Source organism: Balaenoptera acutorostrata, chromosome 2, assembly GCF_949987535.1.
Source record: "Balaenoptera acutorostrata chromosome 2, mBalAcu1.1, whole genome shotgun sequence".
Classification (NCBI taxonomy): Eukaryota; Metazoa; Chordata; class Mammalia; order Artiodactyla; family Balaenopteridae; genus Balaenoptera; species Balaenoptera acutorostrata.
In genome coordinates, this window is record NC_080065.1 from 164,647,879 (window position 1) to 164,672,357 (window position 24,479).

The window sequence follows — 24,479 nt, forward strand, 5'->3', positions numbered from 1 at the left end:
TCTCCCTTCCAAGATTCTGTGCTCTGCAAAGGGGAAGGGGGGGGAGGGATAAATTAGGAGTTTGGGATTAACATATACACACGACTATATATAAAATAGGTAATCAACAAGGACCTAATGCATAGCACAGGGAACTCTACTCCATATCCTACAATAACCTGCACGGGAAAAGAATCTGAAAAAGAATGGATACATGTATAGCTGAATAACTGTGCTGTACACGTAAAACTAACACAATATTGTAAATCAAGTATACTCCAATATAAAAAAAAAAAATTAAATTAAAAAAAAAAAAAGATTCTGTGCTCTGCAGCACCAGAACTCACTTCTTCCAGAGCACTGACTACTGTGCTTGTGTTTACTTGCCGCCCAGTAGATGGGGAGATGACCTAGGGCATAAGCATCGTCTCCAGCAGCCCTTGGTTCTGACAACTCATTCAAGTGCCAGGATACTTTACACACATAACCTGCTTAATTAATTCTAAGAACCCACAGAAAGAGTGGTTTTTAATGTCATTTTACAAGTGTGGGGATTGCAGTTCAAAAGTAACCTGGGCTTCCCTGGTAGCGCAGTGGTTGAGAGTCTGCCTGCTAATACAGGGGACATGGGTTCGAGCCCTGGTCTGGGAAGATCCCACATGCCGTGGAGCAACTAAGCCCGTGCACCACAGCTACTGAGCCCGTGCACCTAGAGCCCATGCTCCGCAACAAGAGAAGCCACCGCAATGAGAAGCCTGCGCACCGCAACAAAGAGCAGCCCTCGCTTGCTGCAAATAGAGAAAGCCCACGTGCAGCAACAAAGACCCAACGCAGCCAAAGACATAAATAAATAAATAAATAAAAATCAAAATTTTAAAAAACACAAAAACACCATCACAGAAATATCCAGAATAATATTTGACCAAATAACTGGGCATGGGGGCCCAGACAAATTGACATGTAAAATTAACCACCTAAGCCATAGTTTTGTCATCTTTTACTGAGAAATTTGACTTATCTGAACTATTTTGATACCTAGAAGATACCTTCTAGAGGTAACACCCTCAGTTTTTGACATGGTAGGCAGCAGAGGGAAAGAGCCCATTTGCCCAGTCACATGACACCTAAAAGGATAAAATGCTGTCTTCTCTCTCCAACCCACAAGGATGAATGCCAAAAACACATCACTTATATCTGCTTTAGCTAACATATGATACGTCTGGAACAGACCTATGCTCCCAGCAAGTCTCATGAAATGCTGTTTCATTAAGTGGAGACTTTACTTGCTAAGATTAGAAGCAAAAGAGGGTGGTGGATGAAAAACTGCCCAAAGATATAAGTTCATGCAAGGGAGCAGGAGAGAGAATGGGTATCCGAAGATGTGCGCTCTGAGCCAACACTAATTCCACAGCATCAGGTTGTAATTCCGGGAGCCAAACTGCTGGGGGTTTTTTCCCCCTCTTTTTTTCCCCCAAAGAGGGACAAATCAAGCATACTGACAAAGGAAGAACATTAGTCACCACAGATAAACTCCTTTTTAGAGGTGATACCGCAAATGATTTGGCTCAGTGTAGACTATGATTTGGCTCCACAAACCATAAGCTAGAGCATTTCATGCCAGGTCCCTCCTCAAATATCCATGATAGGTAGAAGTGTGGCATCAGTAGTTTTTGAAATCTTCCCAGGGGATTGTATTATGCAACCAGGGCTGAGAATCTGGAGATGTAGAGAGAATTTAAATTGAACTTTAGTTAAACAGTAAAACAAGCTCTGACTCTACTGGCTGGAGCTAGACAAGGGATATGGATTTAGTGGGATGAGAAGATAAAGAACACCAGGGAGTAAATCAAATGCTTTACACCTGTGCTTAGCTAATTGTTACTCAGATAATTCAGACAATCTTACAGCACCTGAACCCTGAAATTCCTTAGTTCTGTTTAAAAAAAAAGTAACTCTTCAAGTACCTGAACTCTGAGAATCATGTAAATCATAAAGAAAAAGAAGAAATCTTACTTTCTGAATTAGTTGACTTCATATATACTGTTTCACTTTCATGATATTAACTAGATATCTTTCTTTCCATTTTATGTTTGAGGAAAGTAAGGCTTTAAAAATCGCAGTAATTTTCTCAAGGTCACTTGTTAAGGGTGTGGTAGGCAGCATAATGGCTCCTAAAAATGCCCTCACCCTAATCCCTAGAACCTATTAATATGTTACCTTACATGATAAAGAGGACTTTGCAGATATGACTGAAGTTATAGACCTTGAGAGAGAAAGATTATCCTGGATTACCTCATGGAACAAATCTAATTGCATGAGTCCGTAAAAGCAGAAAACCATTCCCAACTGTAGAAAGAGAAAGAGATGTCCTAATAGAAGCAGAATCAGAGAGATGCAACATTTTGGGTTTTGTAGGTGGAGAAAGGGGACTCTGAGTCAAGGACTACAAGTGACCGCTGGAAGCTGATAAAGTCCAGGGAGCAGAAACACCCCTAAGAGCCTCCAGAAAAGAATGTAGCTCTGCCAACACTTTTTTTTTTTAAACCATCTTTATTGGAGTATAATTGCTTTACAATGGTGTGTTACTTTCTGCTTCATAACAAAGTGAATCAGCTATACATATTCATATATCCCCATATCTCCTCCCTCTTGCGTCTCCCTACCACCCTCCCTTCCCTATCCCACCCCTCTAGGTGGACACAAAGCACAGAGCTGATCTCCCTGTGCTTTGTGGCTGCTTCCCACTAGCTATCTATTTTACATTTGGTAGTGTATATATGTCCATGCCACTCTCTCACTTCATCCCAGATTACCCTTCCCCCTCCCTGTGTCCTCAAGTCCATTCTCTACGGCTGAGTCTTTATTCCTGTCCTGCCCCTAGGTTCTTCATAACCAGTTTTTCTTTTTTTTTAGATTCCATAGATATGTGTTAGCATACGGTATTTGTTTTTCTCTTTCTGACTTACTTCACTCTGTATGACAGTCTCTAGGTCAATCCACCTCACTACAAATAACTCAATTTCATTTCTTTTTATGGCTGAGTAATATTCCATTGTATATATGTGCCACATCTTTATCCATTCATCTGTCGATCCTGCCAACACTTTTACTTGACTCAATTGAGACAATGTCAGACTTGTAAGGTAATAAATTTACGTTGTTTTGAGTCACTAAATTTGTGGTAATTCGTATGAAAGCAATAAAAAGCAAATACAGAGGTCCTACAAGAGCCAGGCTATATATTTATATTTAAGTATTTCTAAAATGAATTTAACCTTGTGATTGACAGCAGCAGCAGCTTCCAAGGGATCCCACCACACACCTGAGGCAAAAGCAGCCTAATAAAGAAGCAGTGACAGCAGCAGGTCACTGCCCCACACTTGGGGTAGAGGGGGATTTGATCTACTGTAGCAGCAGCATAGCCTGAATGGGAATGCATCCTCCTGGGGCACTAGTCCCATCAACATTAGTCTAATCTGCTAGCATCTGCTGTGCCAACAGGCCCAACATATACAAACCCTCCAACTCAGCAGCATTAAGTGAGCCAGGCTCAGTGTTTCCTGAAACTCATATCCAATGGCACTGGAAAGCCCAGACATCACCTACTGTTATGAAAACATAAAAAAACAATAACAGAAGACTGGGAACTTCAGAAAGAGAAGGGGAACAATGGAATGGGTGAAAACAAATGGGGTAAATATAAGAGACTATCATTAGCCTCATGAGTTTCTTAAATTCTATATGATGGTCAAAGCAAAAATTATGACACCATCTGATGTGGTTCTCAATGTATCTAAAGGAAATACTACAGAAAATCATACTTTAAAACTGGGGAATACTAAGAGACCTAAATGGAAGTAAAATTTTGAAACTTCACTTGAAATAATAAAACACTGATTCCAGTAGGCTATGATAAGTTACATATGTATAATGTAATGCCAAAAGCAACCACTAAGAAAACTATACAAACAGTATACACAAATGATTATAAGTAAATTAGATTAAAATGGACTTATTAAAAAAATGTTTAAGTAACCCACAAGAAGGCAAAATAAGAGAAACACAGGAGTGAGAAACTAAGGTAAAAGACAAAAGAAAAAATAAAATGGTAGATCTAATCTTTAACATAGCAATAATTACATTAATGTAAATGATCTACATAACCAAGTCAAAGACAGAGATTGGAAGAGTAGATGAAAAACTCACAAGCATGAACCAACTATATACTGTCTATAAGAAGCTTACTTTAACATCATGATATAGGTAGTTCAAAGTAAAAGGATGAAAAAGATATACTATATGAACATTAATCAGAAAAAGCAGGAATGGCTATATTAATACCAGATAAAGTAGATTTCAGAGCAAAGGAAATTATTAGGGGCAAAGAGGGTCATTACATAAAGATAACAGGAATAATCCACCTAGATGACCTAGTGATACTAAATGTGTGCGCACCAAACAACAGAACTTCAAAACACATGAAGCAAACACTGAAAAAGGTAAAAGGAGAAACTTTTAAATCCACAATTATTATTTGAGACTTCAACACAGCAATTTATAGAACTACCAGAGAGAAAAATCAGCAAGGATATGGAAGAACTGAAAACATCATCAATCAACAGGATATAACTGACATTTAAAGAACACACGCAATAAAAGCAGAATACATATTCAACTGTCCATGGAACATTCACTCATATACCATATACTGGGTGATAAAAAAACATTAGCAGATTTAAAAGAATTAAAATCATAGAGAGTATGTTCTCTAGCCATAATGGAATCAGATGAGAAATCAATAATAGAAAGACAACAGGAAATTCTTCAATCACATGAAAACTAAACATCACAATTCCAAATAACTCATGGGTAAAAAGTCAAGGAAAAAATTTTAAATGCATAGAATAAAAGAAAATGGAGCTGTAACAGATCAAAGTTTGTGGAATGAAGTGAAAGCAATGCTGAAAGGGAAGTTTATAGCACTAAATTGGGAAAGTAAATATTACAAAGCAATAATCTAATTTTCTATATTAAAATACTAAAAACGAAAGAAGAAAAAACGCTATAAACAAGGAGAAAGAAGGAAATAATAAAGATGAAACAAAAATCCATGAAACTGAAAACAGGAAAATAGGGGGGGAAAATCAATGAAACAAAAGGCTGGTTCTTTGAAATAAACAATCTAATCAATAAAGATGTAGCAAGACTGATCAAGATAAAAAGAGAGATGGCACAAATCACAGATATCAGAAATGCAACCAGGGATACCATGACATATCCTGCAGGTTAATAAGGGACAAGTTATTACGAACAAGTCTACACTATAAATTCAAAAATGTAGATGAAATGGACCCATGCTTCTACACCCAAAACTACCAAAACTCAGCCAAGATGAAATAGATAATCTCAATTTTCCTGTAACCATTAGAAACACTGATTTTTCATTTAAAAACTCCCAAAAGAAATATTCAGGCTTAGATGTTTCACTTTTACCCAAGACTTAAAGAATTAACACCAATTTTACATGACTTGGTAAGAAATAGAAGTAGAGGGAACAGTTCCTAATTAATTTTATGAAGCCAGTATTACCTTGATACCAAAACCAGACAGGGATAGTATAGAAAGAAGAAAACTACAGACCAATATTTTTTATGAAATTGGCTGTAAAAATCCTCAGCCAAATATTAGCAAATTAAATCCAGAAATATATAAAAAGAATAATATACCATGACCAAGTGGTATTTATTCCAGTTATGTAAAGTTGGTTAAATATTTGAAAATCAAACAATGTAATCCACCATATCCAATAGATTAAGTGGGAAAAGTCATGTGATCCTATCCATTAATGCAGAGAAAGCATTTGACAAAATCCAATCCCATTCATGATTTTAAAAAAAGAAGAAAGAAAACTCCAAGCAAACTAGGAATAGAAAAGGAACATACTGAAACTCATAAAGATGATCTACAAACAACCTATACCGACATTATATTTAACTGTGAAAGACTGAATGCTTTCTCTGTAAGATCAGAAACAAGGCACCGATATCTGCTCTCACCACTTTTATTAAATATATTACTGGAGGTTCTAGTAAGAAAATAAAGCAAAAATAAAGAAATACATAAATTTAAAAGTTAAGTTTTTAAAAAGTTTATTTAAAAGATAAAAGGACTATTCCTACTATGTTGAATAGGAAGGAATATATCCTACTGAATGTTGAATAGTAATATATCCTATTATATTGAATACGGAAAAGTAAAACTGTCTACATCTGAAGATGAGATGATAATCTAAATGGAGACAATACCAAGGAATCCACAAAAAGCTTGAGAAATAATATTAGTTTGTAAATGTTTTAGAGTACAAGATCAACACAATTTTATCAAATTATATATAACAAATGTGTAGAAGCTTAAATAAAAATATGTGACGCCATTTACAACTGACCTAAATAAATACTGAAATATAAGCCCAATAAGACATTTATAGGACCTGTATACCGAAAATTACAAAATGCTGATGACGAAAATTTTAAAAGTCCCGAACAAATAGGGAGACATACCTTGTTCACGGATTAGTAAACACAACATAATAAAGATGTCAATTCTCCCCAAGTTAAGAGGCTTAACACAATTACTCTTAAAATGCCCTCAAGGTTTTTGTGGATATAGACAAGCTTATTCTAAGATTTATATGGTAAGAAGAGGCTGAAGAATAGCTAAAACAATTTGTAAAGGAAGATTAAAATGGGAGGAATTAATCTACCCAATTTCAAGATTTTGCAGTAATGATGGAGGGTAGATACATAGATCAATGGAATGGAACAGAGAACCCAGAAAGAGACTGACATAAATACATTTAACTTGTTTTTGACAGCAGTGCAAAAGCTATCAAGGAAGAATAGACTTTTCAAAAAATGGTACTGAAACAGTTGGACATCCCTCGACAAAAACAAACAAAAAATGAACCTTAACCTAAACCTTACACACCTTACACAAAAATTAAATCAAAGTGGATCATAATCTTAAATGTAAAAGCAGGACATTTTTAGGAAAAAAAAATAGGAGAAAATCTTTGGCATCTAGAACTAGGTGAATAATTCTTAGACTTGACACCGAAAGTATGATCAATAAAAGCAAAAACTGATAAATTGGATCTCATCAAAACGAGTTAAAAATGCTTCATAGAAGATCCTTTTAAGTGGATGAAAACTCAAATTACACAGTGGGAAAACATATTTGAAAATCCCATATGAGACAAATGACTTGTATCTATAATATACAAAGAACTCTCCAAACAACTTAAAAAAATCCAACTAGAAAATAAGCAGAAGACAGGAACAGACATTTCATGGAAGAGAATATACACATGGCAAAGAAGCACATGAAAAGATGTTCAACGTCGTTAGCCATTAGGGAAATGCAAATTAAGACCATAATGACATATCAGAGAATAACTAAAATTAAAGTATAGTGACAACATCAAATGCTGGCGAGTACGTAGAAAAATTATATCACATCACTGGTGGGAAAATAAAATGGTTTAGCCACTCTGAGAAACAGCTTGACAGTCTCTTTTAGTCCTAAAAGTAGATTCACCCTACAATGCAGTAATTGTACTCTTGAGCATTTATCCAAAAGAAACAAAAACTTAATGAAGTTCCCACAGAAACTTACACATAAGTGTTCATAGCAGTTTTATTTATAATAGCCAAAAACTGGCAACTACCCAAATGTCTTTCAATGGGTGAATGTTGAAACAAATTGTGATAAAAGCTTATGATAGAATACTACCGAGCAACAAAAAGGAACAAACTATTAACATATGCAAAAATTGAAATGAACTTCAAGGGAATGATGCCGAGGGAAAAATTTTAAAAAGCCAATCTCCGAAGATGAAGTAATTCATGATTATGTTTACATATTATTCTTAAAATAACAAAACTGTGGAGATGGAGAACAGATTAGAAGTTGCCAAGGGTTAGAGATGGGGGTAGAAGGTACAGCGGGGGAACTTTGTGAGGTTTTTGTGGTCCCAGTACAAATAATACAGCAATCTTGGTTTTAATCCCTAAAGATTTTTAAAAGCAATTCCTAATAAGAGGTGTCCAGATACTTAGCAATGGCAGCAGATTAGAGGTATAGCTGCCCAACATGACAACTTCGAAAGAGATCTATACTATCAATACTAATTTAATGTATATGTTAATTTTTAAAAGGCCAGTCACAATACTTAAATGGTACATATCTCAACGATATTATTCTGGGTATCCAGCTACACCAGATGGACTAGCAGGATTTTCTGTACATTCAATTCTTATTTAAGACAGTAAATCGTATAATAAGACAGTGAAAAAAAGAAAAAGAAAAAAAACAAACCTCAACTACAGTTGGATGTTCTCATAGGAAGATGAGGTGAAAATATGTAGCAGCGGTTCAAAAGCTTAAGCAGTGGCACCTAAATTTGGCGGCACATTAGAAACATCTGAAGCACTTTTTAAAAACCCTCACACCGACGGTTGGTCATCCTAGACCAATAAAATCATTTTAAATCTCCTCAGACGATGCCAATGTCTAGCCAGAACTGAGAACCAGCGGACTAAGCAGAAGGGGATGTTTCTACAAAGATCTCTTAACAATAAGTCCTTTCACCCAATCAGATTTACCTCCCCGCAAAGGGGTAAAGAAGGCTAGATGTTGTCCATACTTGCTTAGCTTTAATTAGCACTGGTGACTTGCCCAAAACCTACATCATGTTTCCCCTAAATTTCATGTTATTCCCTAAGTTTTTCAAACCCAGGGCTAAGGGGTTTGCCAGGATGAGATTTTAAGTGCTCACACAGGGGAAGTCCCTGGCAAACCAGGACAGCGGTCACGCTACATTGAAATATAAAGCATCCTAAATAACGCTGCCACTGCTCCCAGATACTAGTCTGTGCCAACCAGTGGAGAAAAGGCATTCTCCATTACTACCACGGCAAATGCTGCTGTACTTGCCTTGGCCAGTCCCTATCTTTTGCAGGCGCCACTCCCCTTCACCTGCTGGTGGACGCTTTGGCCAGCTGACAATGCAGATATTTTCAAACTTTAAGATGAATAAAAATCATCTGGAGGGCCTGTTATAACAGAGATCACTGAGCCCCACCAGAGTTGCTGATTCCATAGGGCTGGGACCGGGCCCTAAAACTTGAATATCTAACACATTATCAGGGGACGCTGGTAAAGCTGGTCAGGAAAAAGAAACCCGACGTGTCAGATCATAAAGTACAGAAGGGCAAGCCCGCCGGCAGTCCAGGCCCGGGGGGACCGGGGTCCCCAGCCCTACAGAGCCAACGGCAGCCCAGCTCGGGCGCCCCTCGGAAGCACGGGGTCCCCGCGGCCGAGTCTGCGCCCCCGGCCGGCCCCGGCTCCCCTCTGCCCACCCTGCACGCAGGGGCTGGAAACGGCCTCGGAGAACCACGGCGGGGCGGGAAGGGGGGCTCCAAAGAGGGTCTGGCGACTCGAGTCGCTCCGTTTCTCAGTGGGCTAAGCGCGCGCCGTGGGGGAAGAGAGGCGGGGGTCCGGGAAGAGGGGACGGGTGGCACTCACGTAGACTGGCAGCGGCCACGGGTAGATGGCGGGCTCGCCCCCCACGGGCGACTCCAGCCTCAGCTCCAACTTCTCCCCCATGTCTTCGCGCGCGGCCCCCGCACCAGGCTAGTCTGGCGCTTAGGAGAGTGGTGGGGCGCCGCCGGCGGGGGCGGGGCAGGCGGGCGGGCGGGAGGCTGAGGGGAGGGGGCCTGGCCTGGGCCTCAGCCGCCGCTGCCGCGCTCCCGTCCGGCCCCCGGCTCCCTCTTTGTGGTCACCGGCCCGGGGCCTCCAGCGCTGCGACCAACTCGGGCCGGCGTGAGGCGAGCACAGTGAGCCGGGGCCGGGCTGAACCACTCACTCATGGCGCGCGCGCCGCCCGCCCCGTGGACTCGCCCGCTCGCATGCACGCACGTCTTCGGCTGCCCCCGGCCACCCCCACCGGCCTGAAGTGGGGACCCGGGGAGACCCCTCGGGGCCTGGGGTGGCGGGTTCAACTCCCGCCCTTGACGTACCGTGACACACACACCCCAATAATAAGACTATAATTCCTCATTAAATATGACAGCCGGAATCCCGGCTTCTGTTCACAAAAATGCCGTGTATTTAGCCTATGCTAGGCACCAGACCCTGGACGCTCAGTACTGGCAAAAAAGGAAATGCCCTGCCCTCATGGCGCTGCCATTTTAATTGGAATAGTAGTGACAATGGTCAAGGGAGAAAATAAAGTGTCATCATCGCCACAGGGATGGTTAATCTCATGTGCGCACTGCGTGGGGCCCCGGCAACCACAAACATTATTCCAGATGTGGCCAGGAAGGTATTTTTCAGAAGAGGTGAACACTGAAATTGGTCCACTTTGCGTAAAGGAGATTGTCAATGCCGTGGCGTGGGTGGGCCTCGTCCATCAGTTGAAGGACTGGAGAGAAAATGAGGTTCCGTAGAAAGAGGGAACTGTTCCTCCAATGGCCTTGGGACATCAGCTCTTCCCTGTGTCTCCAGCCCAGAGTCCTGCCCTGACTTGCTTGCCTCACGGTCAAATGAGTCAACTCCTTAAAACAAAACTATATATGTAAAAATACTGAATATATACAAGCCTCTTAATTTGTATATGTGTGTATACATATTATATATATGTATACACATATGTTTATATGTGAGTGCGTTTGTAGTATATGTGTAAGTACTATATACAGTATATATACAAGCCTATATATTTGTGTGTATATATTGTATACATGTATGTATGTGTATATATATAGTATACATATTATAAATGTGAACATGCTGTATATATACACACACCCATATATGGATATATGGGTGTGTATATATACAGTATATGTACACTGTATGTATGTATGTATACAGTGTATATTTATATATAGGCGTGTATATATGTTGTATACCTGTATGTGTATATGTTTCTAGGTATTATATGTATATATGTATATACTATTATATACACACTTGCGTATGTATTTATATGTGTATGTACATGCGCATATTTACATATAGGTGTGTATGTGTGTGTATACATTGTATATATGTATGTGTCTATATCTTATATATATGATATATGTATGTATATATATGATGAATTTATATATACAGTACATTTTTTTATGCTATATGCTTTTATATGTAGGTGTATATGTGTGTCTATATGTATGTACGTGTATGTATTGCATATATTATATGTGTATGTATGTATACTGTCTATATACACACCTAAATATCTTTGTATGTGTGTATATATGTATGATATATATGTACCTAGGTGTGTATATTGCATGTTATACGTATGTGTACATACTGTATATATACAAACTATGCATTTTATATGTGTGTATGTATAGTGTATATGTCGGTGTGTATTGTATATATTATGTGCATATGTGTGTATACATACTGTATATATACAAACTATGCATTTTATATGTGTGTATATATGTATGTGTGTATTGGATATACTATATGTGTATATGTGTGTATGCATACTGCATATATACACAGCTGTATATTTTTGTATGCGTGTACATATGTACGTGTGTGTGTATATACACACACACACCCTATGGATTCTGTTTGTCTGGAGAACCCTCACTGATACGGACACTTATGACAATTGAGTAGCTGCTCTTTGCCAGCCAGGGAGCCAAAGGCTTGTCCTTTCGGTGTCTGCCTTAAGTGTCCCAAGTCCCGGGAGGGAAGGGGATGCGGCTCCTACCAGCTGAGGTGCCTCAGGGTCAGAGAGGCGCACAGGGCGGGGGGCTGGAGCCTGGTGGAGCCCAGGTGGAGTTCTAGCAGCAGTACAGCCTAGCAGTCCCACTTCCCCGGGTGCTTCTCACAAAGACGCCGAGGGAGCGACGGGATCTGAAGGAGGGGATGAGGAAGCTTCCGTGGGTCCGCAAGCCCAGACCAAGGCTGACTCGTCAAGGGTGTTAGAGGTCAGGACTGTGGTTACCCTGGGGGTGGGCTTACACAGAGCCATTCACATTCTGAAAAAGTATCCATTCTGCTCTTGTTTGTATGTTTACCCCCCTCCCCCAAATCTTTTAAAAACAGATTCTCTTGGTTGCTGGGAACACACACGGGGAAGTTGTGTGTGAGGGGGTGTGATCCAGGGGACAGGGAAGAGAAGCCCCCCACTTGTAGGGCCAGGAGTGGCTCAGCTTTGTGAGCTGAGGCTGGCCCACGAGGTCCCAGAGAGAAGGGTCCCCGCTCCGTCCCTGCTCTGTGCACCCCATTCCCAGCCTGAGAAGCCCAGAGCCACCCCCCCCACCCCCAACACACACACCAGGGAGGAAAGCCAGTCACCCTGGCTCCCAGGCTCCGGCTCCAAGGCTCCCGGCACTAGGAGCTATTTTCAGCTTTCATGCCCTAGGATACAGCCAGAGCTATTGTCTCCGGAAACTGTCTGTCTGTCTCTCGCCCGCCCTCCCTCCCTCCCTCCCTCCTCCGCTTCTTCCCCTCCCGCTCCATCTGTCCTCCCCTCCACCCTGCATTTCTACACAGGATGGCTCACAGACAGCTGCTCCCCGTGCCCACCTGCCACCATTCGATGGATGTCAAAGCAAGCCCTGGGGACTTCCCTGGAGGTCCAGTGATTAAGACTCCGAGCTTCCACTGCAGGGGGCGTGGGTTCGACCCCTGGTCAGGGAAATAAGATCCCACATGCCGCACGACACGACCAAAAAAAATAAATGAATAAAAAATAAAGTTATAGTGATGAAACAGCCCTAGTGGTGCAAGGATGGGACGTATAGCTCTATGGTATAGAATAAATGTCTGGAAACAGATATATGAGAACTTGATATGACAGAAAGTGAGGAAATTAAGGAGTTTTCAATAAATGGCATTAGGACAATTGTATATCCATGTGGGAAAAAGTAAATTAGAAAAAAAAAAAAAAGCAAGCCCTGGTCAGGTGTGACCTTGGGCCCAGGGCCATTGGCACACGTTGTCATGTGGGACGTTCTTCCTTAGACTCCTCCCTCCCTCCTGTGTCACTGTCACTTCCTCCAGAACCTTCTTGGACTCCCCTACACAAGCCCGGGTGTGCCCTCACCCGCCCTGGATCGCCAGAATTCCAATCCCGGCCCACCCTTCCCCGCCAGGTAAAGAACTGTGCATGGTTAATAAGACCGTAGAGGTCATTGGCCATTGCTATTGCAGCTGGAATTGTTACTGTGTTTAGATAGGGTGACCAACACCCGCCCCCAGTTTGCCCAGGACCGCTCAGGTTTGAGCGCTGGAACTCTGGGGAAACCCTCAGTCCCAGGGAACCCCAGAAGGCTGGTCAGCCTATTTAGGACGGATCTTTCACTTGATCTCCCAACCCCCGAGAGCTAGAAAGGGAATCTCCCCCCTCCTTCCATTTTAACCTTCATTCATTCATCCACTCATCCCTTTATTCAACTCCTTTATTCAGCAAGTATTTATGAAGCATCTACTACACAGCAGACACTCTTCTAGGTGCTGGGGACATAACAGCATCCCTGTCCTCAAAGAGCTCACGTTCTAGCGAGGGCAGCAAACAGTCAACTGAGAAGGTGTGATTTATTACATGGGGATGATGTCTCGGAGACCACTGCAGGGCAGAGGAGGTGGGAGAGGAAAGGGGCAGTTCTAAATGCAGGCGCTGACGGGATTGGGGCAGACCTTGCCCTGGGCCAGGCTGGTTGCTTCAACACAGCTGTCCTCACCCAGGGCCATCCTGCCCCCGCCTCACCCAGTTCTTCCGTGATGTGTGGGGGAAATCTGTGGTTGTCACAACTTGGGGGAGGGGCCCCTGGAATCAAATGGGTGCGGCCAGGGATGCTGCTAAACCCCACACAGTGCCCAGGAGGGGCCCTCAGCAGAGGATGACCCGCCCCGAATAACCCCAGTGCCGCGGGGGAGGCCGTGCACTAATATGATTCAGACCCGCTGGTGCCCCCAGCTTCCTGCACAGGCAGGGACTCTAACCGGGTCACCTCTGTATCCCGAGGTGACCTAGAGTGGGGCAGCCAGGAGGGCTGAGACGAGTATCGGGGGTGAAATGACAAATCTCTGTGCCCACTCTCCCCGCCGCACCCCAGGCGCGATGGCCTCTATCTACTCCCTGTGCAGGTAGCTTTTCCCTGAGCCATTTCTTCTTGTCAAGGTCCCTGTCGCAGGTTGGGTTCCCCGAAGATGACGTTGAGAGCAAGGATTGGAGTGCAGGTGGTTGATGTGAGACGTGCAGGAACAGATACAGCTGCCATAGGGTCCCGCAATTCCACTCCTGGGCATAGATCCGGAGAAAACTCTAATTCAAAACTATACATACAGCCCTGGGATTTCCCTGGTGGTCCAGTGGTTAAGACTCCATGCTTCCAGTGCAGGGGGCATGGGTTCCATCTCTGGTCAGGGAACTAAGATCTCACATGCCGTGTGACAATAAAAGAAGAAAGAAAGAAAGAGAGAGAGAGAAAGAAAGGAAGAAAGGAAGAAAGAAAGAAAGAAGAAAGAAAGAAAGAAAAGATACATGCACCCCAATGTTCATTGCAGCACTATTTACAAGAGCCAAGACATGGAAGCTACCTAAATGTCCACTGATGGATGAATGGATAAAGAAGGTGTGGTACATATATACAATGGAATATTATTCAGCCATAAAAAAGAATGAAATAATGCTATTTGCAGCAACGTGGATGGACCTAGAGATTATCATACTAAGTGAAGTAAGTCAGAAGAGAAAGACAAATATCATATGATCTCACTTATATGTGAAATCTAAAATACGACACAAATGAACTCGTCTATGAAACAAAAACAGACTCGCAGACATAGAGAACAGATTTGTGGTTGCCAAGGGGGAGAAAGAGTGAGGGAGGGTTGGACTGGGAGTTTGGGGTTAGCAGATGCAAACTATTAAATATAGGATGGATAAACTACAACGTCCTACTGTCTAGCACAGGGAACTATATTCAATATCCTGTGATAAGCCATAATGGAAAAGAAAAAAGTTTTATTTATAGGTTCCATCCCTAACTGAGCTGGCCCATCCCCTCCCATGGTTCTAAGTGCAGCCCGAGGCTGCAGACTTCCCACCGTGGTCTTCAGCTCCAGAGCAAGCCACCTGCAAACCACCCACATCTTCCCAGGGGCTGGCAACTCTCCTTTGCTACTGATTCCAAGACACATCCAGATAGCAAAAATGTGACCATGAAAAGAAACTCAGGCATGTTCAAATCAGGGAAATAACATTCTTATCTCTGTTCAGTACTCGCTTAATTTTAGAATAGCTTAGAGTTACAAAAAAGTTGCAAAGATCTGTACAGAGTGTACAGAGTGCCGTGGACCCTGACCCAGTACCCCTGTTTCCAACACGTTAGTACGTTAGTACGACATGTTTATCCAACTAAGGAACCAAGATGGATTCATTGTTATTAACTAAAGTCCACACTTTATTAGAATTTCCCTAGTTTTCCCCTAACATCCTTTTTCTGTCCCATTCTCCTCTGGGCTGTGACATTTCTCAGACGTCCCTGGGTTTTGATACCTTGAAAGTTTTGAGGAGGACTGGTCAGGTATTTTGTCCCTCAATTTGTTTGTCTGTTTGTTTTCTGATGTTTTTCTTATGGTTGGTCTGGAGTTATGGGGTTTGGGGCGGAAGATCCAGACAGAGATAAAAATGCCATTCTCCTCAGGTCACATCAAGGATACACACCATCAACGGGACTTATGACAAACGATTTTACCCTTGATCACCTGGTCAGTATCGTCTTTTTTTTTTTTTTTTTTTTTTTTTTTTTTTGCTGCATTGGGTCTTCATTGCGTGCGGGCTTCTGTAGTTGTGGCACGGGGGCTCAGTAGTTCTGGCTCCCAGGATCTAGAGCGCAGGCTCAGTAGTTGTGGCCCACGGGCTTAGTTGATCTGCGGCACCTGGGATCTTCCCGGACCAGGGCTTGAACCTGTGTCCCCTGCATTGGCAGGCGGATTTTCTTTTGCAACCAAAACTTTTTTTCTTTTGCAACCAAAACTTTAAGCCCAAGGATTCTCACAAAACATATTACAAATGACAGCATGAAAAAAAAAATTGCACAGTAACTCAAAGTTCAGCTCTACAATATACTCTTAATCTGGCAGGACATTGGTATCTTGATAATCTCAAATTTCCAAAAAATATTACAAAGAGCTATGTATTCATGTACAGCAATCACAGAGGGGACTTATGACCTAACTCAAAGGTAAACTAACTTCCTTGAAACTTCTTAGATTCTAAACTCCCTGGACAACCTCTTGTCCAGTGTGAAGACTAGTGGAATTTTTAAACCTCTAATCTAGGGTAAGGGTGCGGCTTTCATTTTTACCTGCTGGCTTGTGTTCACAGCACCTTTTAAAGACTGCTTGTTTAACTACAGCTGCATACCATATCCCAGCTACAGAAAGTCTTTTCAATGTTTGCCAGTGTTGTTTCCATAATAGTAAACATCACACTTTAGGTGGGCAGGAGTTAGAGTTTTATTATCAGTCTAGGCAAGACCAAAAATTCAAAGCAAATTCAATTTTGCTTAAGGGAACATTGTAAGGTAACAATTCTTCATATTACATGCCTCATATGACCCATTTCAAACCAGAGAGATTGACACCTTTATGTGTCACTGTCCCAAGAGACAAACAAATGTGAACAACTAAAACATTTAAAAAGTGCACCAAGCTTCTGAAGTCTCAAACAAAACTTGAATTTTCTGTACATACTCCCGCCAAATGAAGTTGTTGCCTGTACACCACTCCTCTTGCAAAGTGATCTTCTATTTCCTTTCATTTATTTGACCCAGATCAGCTAGGAGACCTAGAGAAAGATCGGGACGGCTTGTGATTTCTCTCCTGGGACAGTGATCTCTCTCTTCTCCTATATCTAGAAAGGGACCTGCTCTGGCTGACGGAGAAGGCTCTCCATCTCGGAGATGTGTGGGAGATGGAGGACTCCTCCTCCGATAATCATCTCGAGGGCGACGACCTCAAGAAGGAGGCGGTCACGATTTCGACTTCTCTTTTCCCCATTCGACAGGTCCACTCTTACTCGGCAGTCACATAGGGTTCTCCCATCTAGTTCTCGGACAGCATCGGCTGCATCTCAGGGATCTTCACATTCAACAAGAGCGAAGCCGGGAGGGTTTTTAGCAACCCACACACTTCAGAGTGGTCCATAATAGCCTAAAGCTCGTTCCAATTCAGCCTTGTTACCACTGTTTCCAAGATTCCCTACATAAACTTGACAGTCCAACGGACAGGAATCACGATGCAAGACCCTCGTGGCTCCTGGGTTTCACGGGCCACAGGGTGATCCCGGGCCTCTAGAATCTGGCAGCTGAATCTGCTCGCACAAGCTGTCCTGTGGGGATGCTTTCCCCCCTATGTGTCCAGCCCAGGGCCCTGCTGTCTTGGCCCGGCCTCCCGGGTGAGAGGGTGAACCCCAGCTCCCTGGAGCAGACACTCAGAGCCCTGGTGACCAGACTCACGGCTCACGGGGCTGGAGCGGCGGCTGGACAAGTGTGGCCAGCCTGGTGGTGTTTGGCCCCGTCTGCAGTTCTAGTTCCAGCTGAGAAAGAGCCTCCCTGTGCTATTTTCTCCTGGTTGTGTAAGGATCCCCGGTGTCATTTGACAGAAATGTAGATGGTGTGTTCTTTCTCTTTTCTCCCTGCTTCCTTTCCTCCCTCTCTCCCTCCCTCTCTCCCTGTCCCTCTTTCCCTGTTCCACTCTCCCTCTGCCTCTTTCCCTCTCCCTCTCTCTCTCTCCATCTGTCTCTCCCTCTCTCCCTCCCTCTCCCTCTTCCCTCTCCCTCTCTCCCTCTGCCTCTTTCCTCTCCCTCTTTCCTCTCCCTCTTCCCTCTCCTCTCCCTCTGTCCCTGCCTCTCTCCCTGTGCCTGTTTCCCTGTCCTTGTTTCCGTGTTCCGCTCTGCCTCTACCTCTTTCCCTCTCCCTCTCTCCCTCCCTCTCCCTCTCCCTCCACCTCCTTCCTTCTCCAGAGAGGGAAGGAGGTGGAGGGAGAGGGAGAGAGAGAAGGAGAGGGAGGGGGAGAGGGAGAGAGGGATAGAGGGAGGGAAGGAAAGACAAAGACGTCTCTCCCTCCCTCTCTCTATCCCTCTCTCCTTCCCTCTCTCCCTCTCCCTCCCTCCCTCTCCTCCCTCTCCCTCTCCCTCTAACTCTCCCTCTCCCTCCGGCTCTCCATATCCCTCACTCCCTCCCAGAGAGGGAGAGACAGAGGGAGAGGGGGGAGAGAGGGACACGGAGAGGGAGGGAGGGAGACAGAGAGGGAAGCAGGCACCCTCTCTCCTTCTCCCTCTCCCTACCTCCTTCTCCGACTCCCCCTCTCCTTCGCTCCCTCCCTCTCCTCTCCCTCTGTCTCTCCCTCTCCCTCCCTCCCTCTAGGAGAGGAAGAGGAAGGGAGGGAGAGGGAGAGAGGGAGGTGGAGGGAGAGGGAGAGGGAGAGATGTCTCGCCCTTTCCCTTCCTCTCTCCCTCTCCCTCTCTCCCTCTCCCTCTCCCTCCCTCTGTCTCTCCCTCTCTCTCCGTCTCTCCCTCTCCCTCCGTCTCTCCCTCTCCCTCACTCCCTCTCAGAGAGGGAGAGATGGAGGGAGAGGCAGAGACGAGGGAGGGGGCAGAGGGAGGGGGGAGAGAGGGAGAGGGAGAGGGAAGAGGGAGAGAGGGAGAGAAGAAGGAGAGAGGGAAAGGGAGGGAGGAAGAGACCTCTCTCTCCCTCTCCCTCTCTCCCTCTCCCTTGTCTCTGCCTCTTCCTCTGTCTCTAGGAGGGAGTGAGGGAGATGGAGAGACGGAGGGAGAGGGAGAGTTGGAGGGAGAGGGAGAGAGGGAGGGAGAGAGGGATAGAGGGAGGGAGGGAGAGAGGGATAGAGGGAGGGAGGGAGAGAGGGATAGAGGGAGGGAGGGAGAGAGGGATAGAGGGAGGGAGGGAGAGAGGGATAGAGGGAGGGAGGGAGAGACGTCTTTGTCTTTCCTTCCCTCCCTCTATCCCTCTCTCCCTCTCCCCCTCTCTCTCCCTCTCCCCCTTCCCTCTCCTGCTCTCTCTCCCTCTCCCTCCACCTCCTTCCCTCTCGAGAGAGGGAGGGAGAGGGGGAAAGGAAGGGAGGAAGACACCTCTCTCTCTCTCCCTCTCTCCCCCCTCTCTCTCCCTCTCCCTTGTCTCTGCCTCTTCCTCCGTCTCTGGGAGGGAGTGAGGGAGATGGAGAGACGGAGGGAGAGGGAGAGTTGGAGGGAGAGGGAGAGGGAGAGAGGGAGGGAGAGAGGGAGAGAGGGAGGGAGAGAGGGAGAGAGGGAGAGGGAAAGAGGTATCAGAAGAACGGAACAGGGAAACAGGGACAGGGAAAGGGGGACAGGGAGAGAGGGAGGGAGAGAGGCAGAGGGAGAGATGGAGGGAGAGGGAGAGTGAGAAGCAGGGAGGTCGAGGGAGGGAGGGAGGGAAGGAGGGAGAGAGGGAGACAGAGAGGGAGAGAGGAGGAAGGGCTGATGGGGGCTCCCTCCCCCTCCCATGCTCTCCCCACTGCTTTCTCTTTTTTCTGCTTCAACAAACACCAGGCGCCTTTTAGATCAGCCCTGAAGTCAACGTTGATGCTTGGACGGCTTGACCTCCCCGCTGCCTTCCAGCTCGGGACCACAGCTGGGAGATGAAGTCTGTGGGGCCCTGGGCGGCGGCCGCGGGCTGCACAGGCACCTCCTCTGACACCCAATCTCTCCTCCTTTATGAGGCAGCCGCCAGCTTCCCTCCCTGACTCCCCAAGATTTGGGGCCTTTTTAATATGTGTCGATAATGCCATGAGCTACTATTTAACTTTTCTACGAGGACCCATTTCCCGAAATGCAATGGTTTTCAGCCTTGGCTGCACTAGAGAACCCCCAGGGAAGGGAGAGAAGTCTCTCCCTCCCTCTCTCTCCCTCTCCCTCCGTATCTCCTTCTGCCTCTCTCCCTCTCCCTCTGGGGTGATGCCTGATGAGCTCAGATTCGCAGATGTTCCCCCCATCCCCTCTCTGTGCCTTGCGTGGGGTCTGGGCCTTCTCACTGTGGCCTGGGCACGGCCTTGACATTCAGACATCGGTTCCTGCAAGGACACTTGCGTTTGGTCCATACCGCGTGTGGCTGCAGTCTGTTCAGCATCTTCAGTAGATGGGGGCTGTGCACGAGCCCTTTGTCTTCCCCGCAGACACCACTGGTGCTTGCCGGGCCTCGCAGGTGATGCGGGGGGCACGGGGAACAGTCCTGTGGTGACTGGAGGCTCCCAGGAGAACCCCACCGCAGAACCGGAGAGGTGGCCCCAGAGAAGGTGGCGTACGCCTGGGGCCGGGCCTCACCAGCGAGCCACGGGCCACCTGCAGCAACAGGCGTCTCGCCGTCCAGGGGCTGGGTGTTCGGGCGCCGTGGGGATGAGCTGCTGTCTGCACGGCAGCCGAGTTTGTATTGTTGAGCCTGGGGAGGCCCCTGGGTGGCTCCTGGAGAGCCTGGCCGCATTTCTTCCTGCCCTTGGCCTTAGAGCCCATCACGGTTCACGCCGTTTCTGGTTCCGAAAGGACCTGTGTTCATAAAGACCACGTGTTAGGACAGCACCAAAGGTCTAGAAATCCGGGCCAGGAGGAGGAGGGAGGGGGATTGGCTGAGAGCCCTGCCCGCCCACAGAGACCTGGCCCGGGGCCTGCGGGGAGGGCGTGGCCCACGGTCCCCAGCGCCGGCTGTCTCTGGGTTCCAGGAGAACTGCACGATCCTCGGGGAGCTGGTAAGGCTGCAGGCTCAGAAGTCTCGCCTGCTGGGGTTCAGCACGCGTGCCGACTCTGTGCTGGAGATGAACATGGCCAAGACCAGCCAGGTCGCCTTCCCCAACCCTTCATTCTGCCTCGAGGGGCGTGGGGTGGAGGGCGGCTGGGGGGCTGCCACAGGGACATAGCCGAGCCTCTCCCCTCCACCCGCAGATAAGCTGGCCCAGAAGCTGAAGCCCCTCGGGGAGCTGGAGCAGCCGTGATCCTGGAGCTAAAGAAGGCCGAGTGCCAGAGGCGGGGCCTGCACTTTGACGGGCCCATCAACGTCTAGGACCTGCGCTACTACATGAACCAGGGGGAGGAGACGCGCTACCACGAGGACCAGTACCTGCTCAATGAGTCCTTCCCCAGGCAGGTGGTCACGCGCGGGCGGCTGGGCATCTCCCAGGAGCTGCTGGGGCTGACCTTCGACCTGGAGGAGGGCGCCAACATGTGTCACGAAAATGTGAGGCTCTACACGGTCCGGGACGCAGCCGCGGGCAAGGTCATCCATCGGCAAGTTCTACTTGGACCTCTACCCTCGGTGCATGCGTGGGGGAACCTGTCGGCCGTGGGCTGGGGCTCCTCTGTGGAAGCGGGGCCTCACCCACGTCCCTCCCCAGGGAAGGGAAGTCCGGGCATATGGCCTGCTTTGGCCGGCAGCCGGGCTGCCTGCAGCAGGATGGGAGCCGCCAGATGACCATCGTGGCCATGGTGGCCAACTTCACCAAGCCTACACCCAACCCGCCATCCCTCTTGCAGCATGATGAGCTGGAGACCTACTTCCATGAGTTCTGGCAAGCGATGCACCAGCTCCGCTCCCAGGTGGGTGCAGGCGCGGGGCTGCAGGCAGGGGGCGGGGAGCGCCCGGGCTCTCCCATGGTCCTCAGGCAGGCCCTCGCCATGGGATTCTTCCGCTGATGTCACCCTGCACGTGGTGATGCCCTCGATGTCAGTTTCCATCATCAAACCCCAAGCACTGGGCGCGTAAACAACGGAAGTGGATGTCCTCGAGACTCTGGAGGCTGGAAGTCGCAGATCAAGGAGTCAGGACTGGTTCCCTGCATGTTAAATACATGTATTCAAGAGTTGCCTTTAAAAAGGCACGTTGCCTGCGACTCTGGTGACAGCCGGTGATGAGAACCGGAGGGTAGGCTCTGAGAGGGCTGGGAGCGCCGCGCTCTGTGAGGCCGTGGGGCTGCTGCCAGTCTCGGTGGAGGCTCAGCAAGTCCTAGTGACTTCCCCACGGGGGGGTCCCCAGCTGAGCCTCTGGGCCCAGGACCCAGTGCTCGTTCAGTCTTCCTGCGGTCAGCCCTTCATCCTCAGAGCGATGCTCTCACAGGCTGCACCAGAGCGCGTGGGGACACTTTACTGAGCTGTGCAGCCATCACTACTGCCCTGTTTTGGAACATTTCCATCACCCCAAAAATGTCCCTCACGCCCTTAGTTATCATTCCCTCCCCTCCCCTCCCCCTGACAACCCGGAACCCACTCTGACTCTGCGGATCTACCTGTTCTGGACGTTTCCCCTAAGTGGGGTCACACCCTGTGTGTCCTTCTGTGTCTGACTTCTCTCGCTGAGCATCGTGTTCTCATGGTGCATCCACATGGCAGCGAGTGTCGGGGCTTCACACCTTTGCGTGGCTGAGGCCCGGAAAAAAGACAAACGAAAAGAAAGGCACGTTGCCTGCGACTCTGGTGACAGCCGGTGATGAGAACCAGAGGGTAGGCTCTGGGGCCAGGAGCGCTGCGCCCTGTGAAGCCCTGGTGCTGCTGCCAGTCTTGGTGGGGCACGGGCAGCGCCGTCCCCCAGGAGCTGCTGGACAAGTTCATCAAGTCCCGGCTGGCCAACCCCGGTGCGGCCGGGCCGAGGGAAAGGAAAGGGGCTCCTGTATCGCCCAGCTGGAAAGCGCGTCCTGGACACAGTGCCAGGCCCCCGTCTCCTTCCTCCTGCCCTCCAGGCCTCTTCAACCTGCGCCAGATCGTCCTGGCCAAGTTGGACCAGGCCCTGCACATGCAGATGCCCTCGGACCTGGCCCAGGAGAATGCCCGCCTCTGCCAGGAGATCCTCGGGGTCCCAGCCACGCCAGGTAGCCAAGCGCGCGCTGGGCCCACCTTAGCGGTCGGTTGGCGGCTACTGCCCAGGTCAAGAGGATCCTCTGGTGGTGTGTGAAGGGGGGCCGTCTGATGGGCTCTGGTCGAGGCCCGCTGACCTCTGGCCTCTTCCTGCCTCGGTTCCTGGGCTGGTCCCTCCAGCTGTGGCCCGCGGAGTCCGAGGGTGGGGTGGGCGTATCTGCACGTACTTTCTGGAGAGCCTGGAAGAGGCAGGAGAGGGCTTCATACCCCGGACGGAACGCATCGGCAAGGTTTGCCCATGCGTGTCGATGCGGAGACGCAGTTCACTCCCTCGTGAGCGCTTTCACCCGCGCTCTCCCCGTGCTGGAGGGCGAGCCCTTACTCATCCCTTGGAGCCTCAGGCAGCTGTCCTTGTAAGAGGGTTAGGGGTGAACCCTCATGAGCTTCAGCAGAAAGTCGGCAAAGATTGATTTGTGTCCCTCCACTGAGTTGCCCGCAAGGTCCCCGTTTTCTAGAAGTGTTGGGCCAATACTCCCTCTAGTGGCAGGGGACTCAGACGGGGCTGCTTTGAGGCCCCCCGCTCTGGGGAAGGGGCACGGAGCGGCCAGGGGGCCGGGCAGGAGCCTCTCCGCGTGTGTCCCAAGGACCCACCTGCCTGCGACCTTCGGCCATCTGGCAGGAAGCCACGATGCCCAGGCCTATGGCTTCCTGTGCAGCGAGGTGTACTCCACGGACACGTTCCACACACGTTTCAAGCAGGAGGGCGTCCTGAGTGGCAAGGTGAGAGGCTGGCCTGCTGTGCAGACCAACACAGAGGTCCTTGGCCTGGGCCTAGATGCTTGTGCCGCCCGCCTGGGCCTCCCAGGCTCTGAGGGCCCTGCCCTGGACCCCCTGCTCCCCTGCCCTTTGTTGAGTCACAGCAGAGGTGGCCACACCCACACCCTCAGTGAAGGCGGAGCTCCACCCTCCTGCAGCCCCGCCCACTCTTGGCAGGTTGCCATGGACTACAAAAGCTGCATTCTGAGGCCAGGGGGCTCCGAGGATGCCAAGGGCATGGTGAAGCTCTTCCTGGGTTGTGACCCCACGCAGGATGCCTTCCTCCTGAGCAAAGGGCTGCAGGTTGAGGGCTGCAAGCCGCCTGCCTGCTGACAGCACGGGGTTTTGCCCACCCAGGCGGGCCGGGTGCCTTAGCGCCCCGTCGGGGTTTGGGGAGGGGCCGCGTGTCCTCCCAGCCCCTGAGTCCCCGGCGGCCGGCCTAGGCCAAAAGGCTCCACCTGGACGTGTCTGGAGAGCCTGGCGTCAAGGCTCCCCCTTGTTGCACTAATGCAATCCCTTCCTGGGGAGCTTTCCTGGTAACAAAACGGTTCTTTGCAAACGCAGCCATTAATAAAAAGACTCTACTCCTGGTCTCTGCCTGCCGTCCCTTCCACCACAGGAGTGGCATGGGGGCCGTCACACTGGGGTGAGTTCTGACCTTGGTTGGGGATCAGCCCTGGGGTCGTGGTGACGCGTCTGCGTCACTGGGAGACGGCTGAGCTGTGGGGTAAGTTAAGACGGGGATGGTGCCCTGCCCCCCAGCTGGGCAGGCTCT

The 24,479-nt window shown here is 48.0% G+C and overlaps 2 pseudogenes; one reads left to right on the forward strand and one right to left on the reverse strand.

Annotated features, from left to right (window-relative positions):
- Positions 1-16,693: 16,693 nt before the first annotated feature.
- On the reverse strand, positions 16,694-20,151 carry LOC130707199 (serine/arginine-rich splicing factor 3-like; annotated as a pseudogene).
- Positions 20,152-20,189: 38 nt separating this feature from the next.
- Positions 20,190-24,037, forward strand: LOC130704562 (thimet oligopeptidase-like; annotated as a pseudogene).
- The last annotated feature ends 442 nt before the right edge of the window (positions 24,038-24,479 follow it).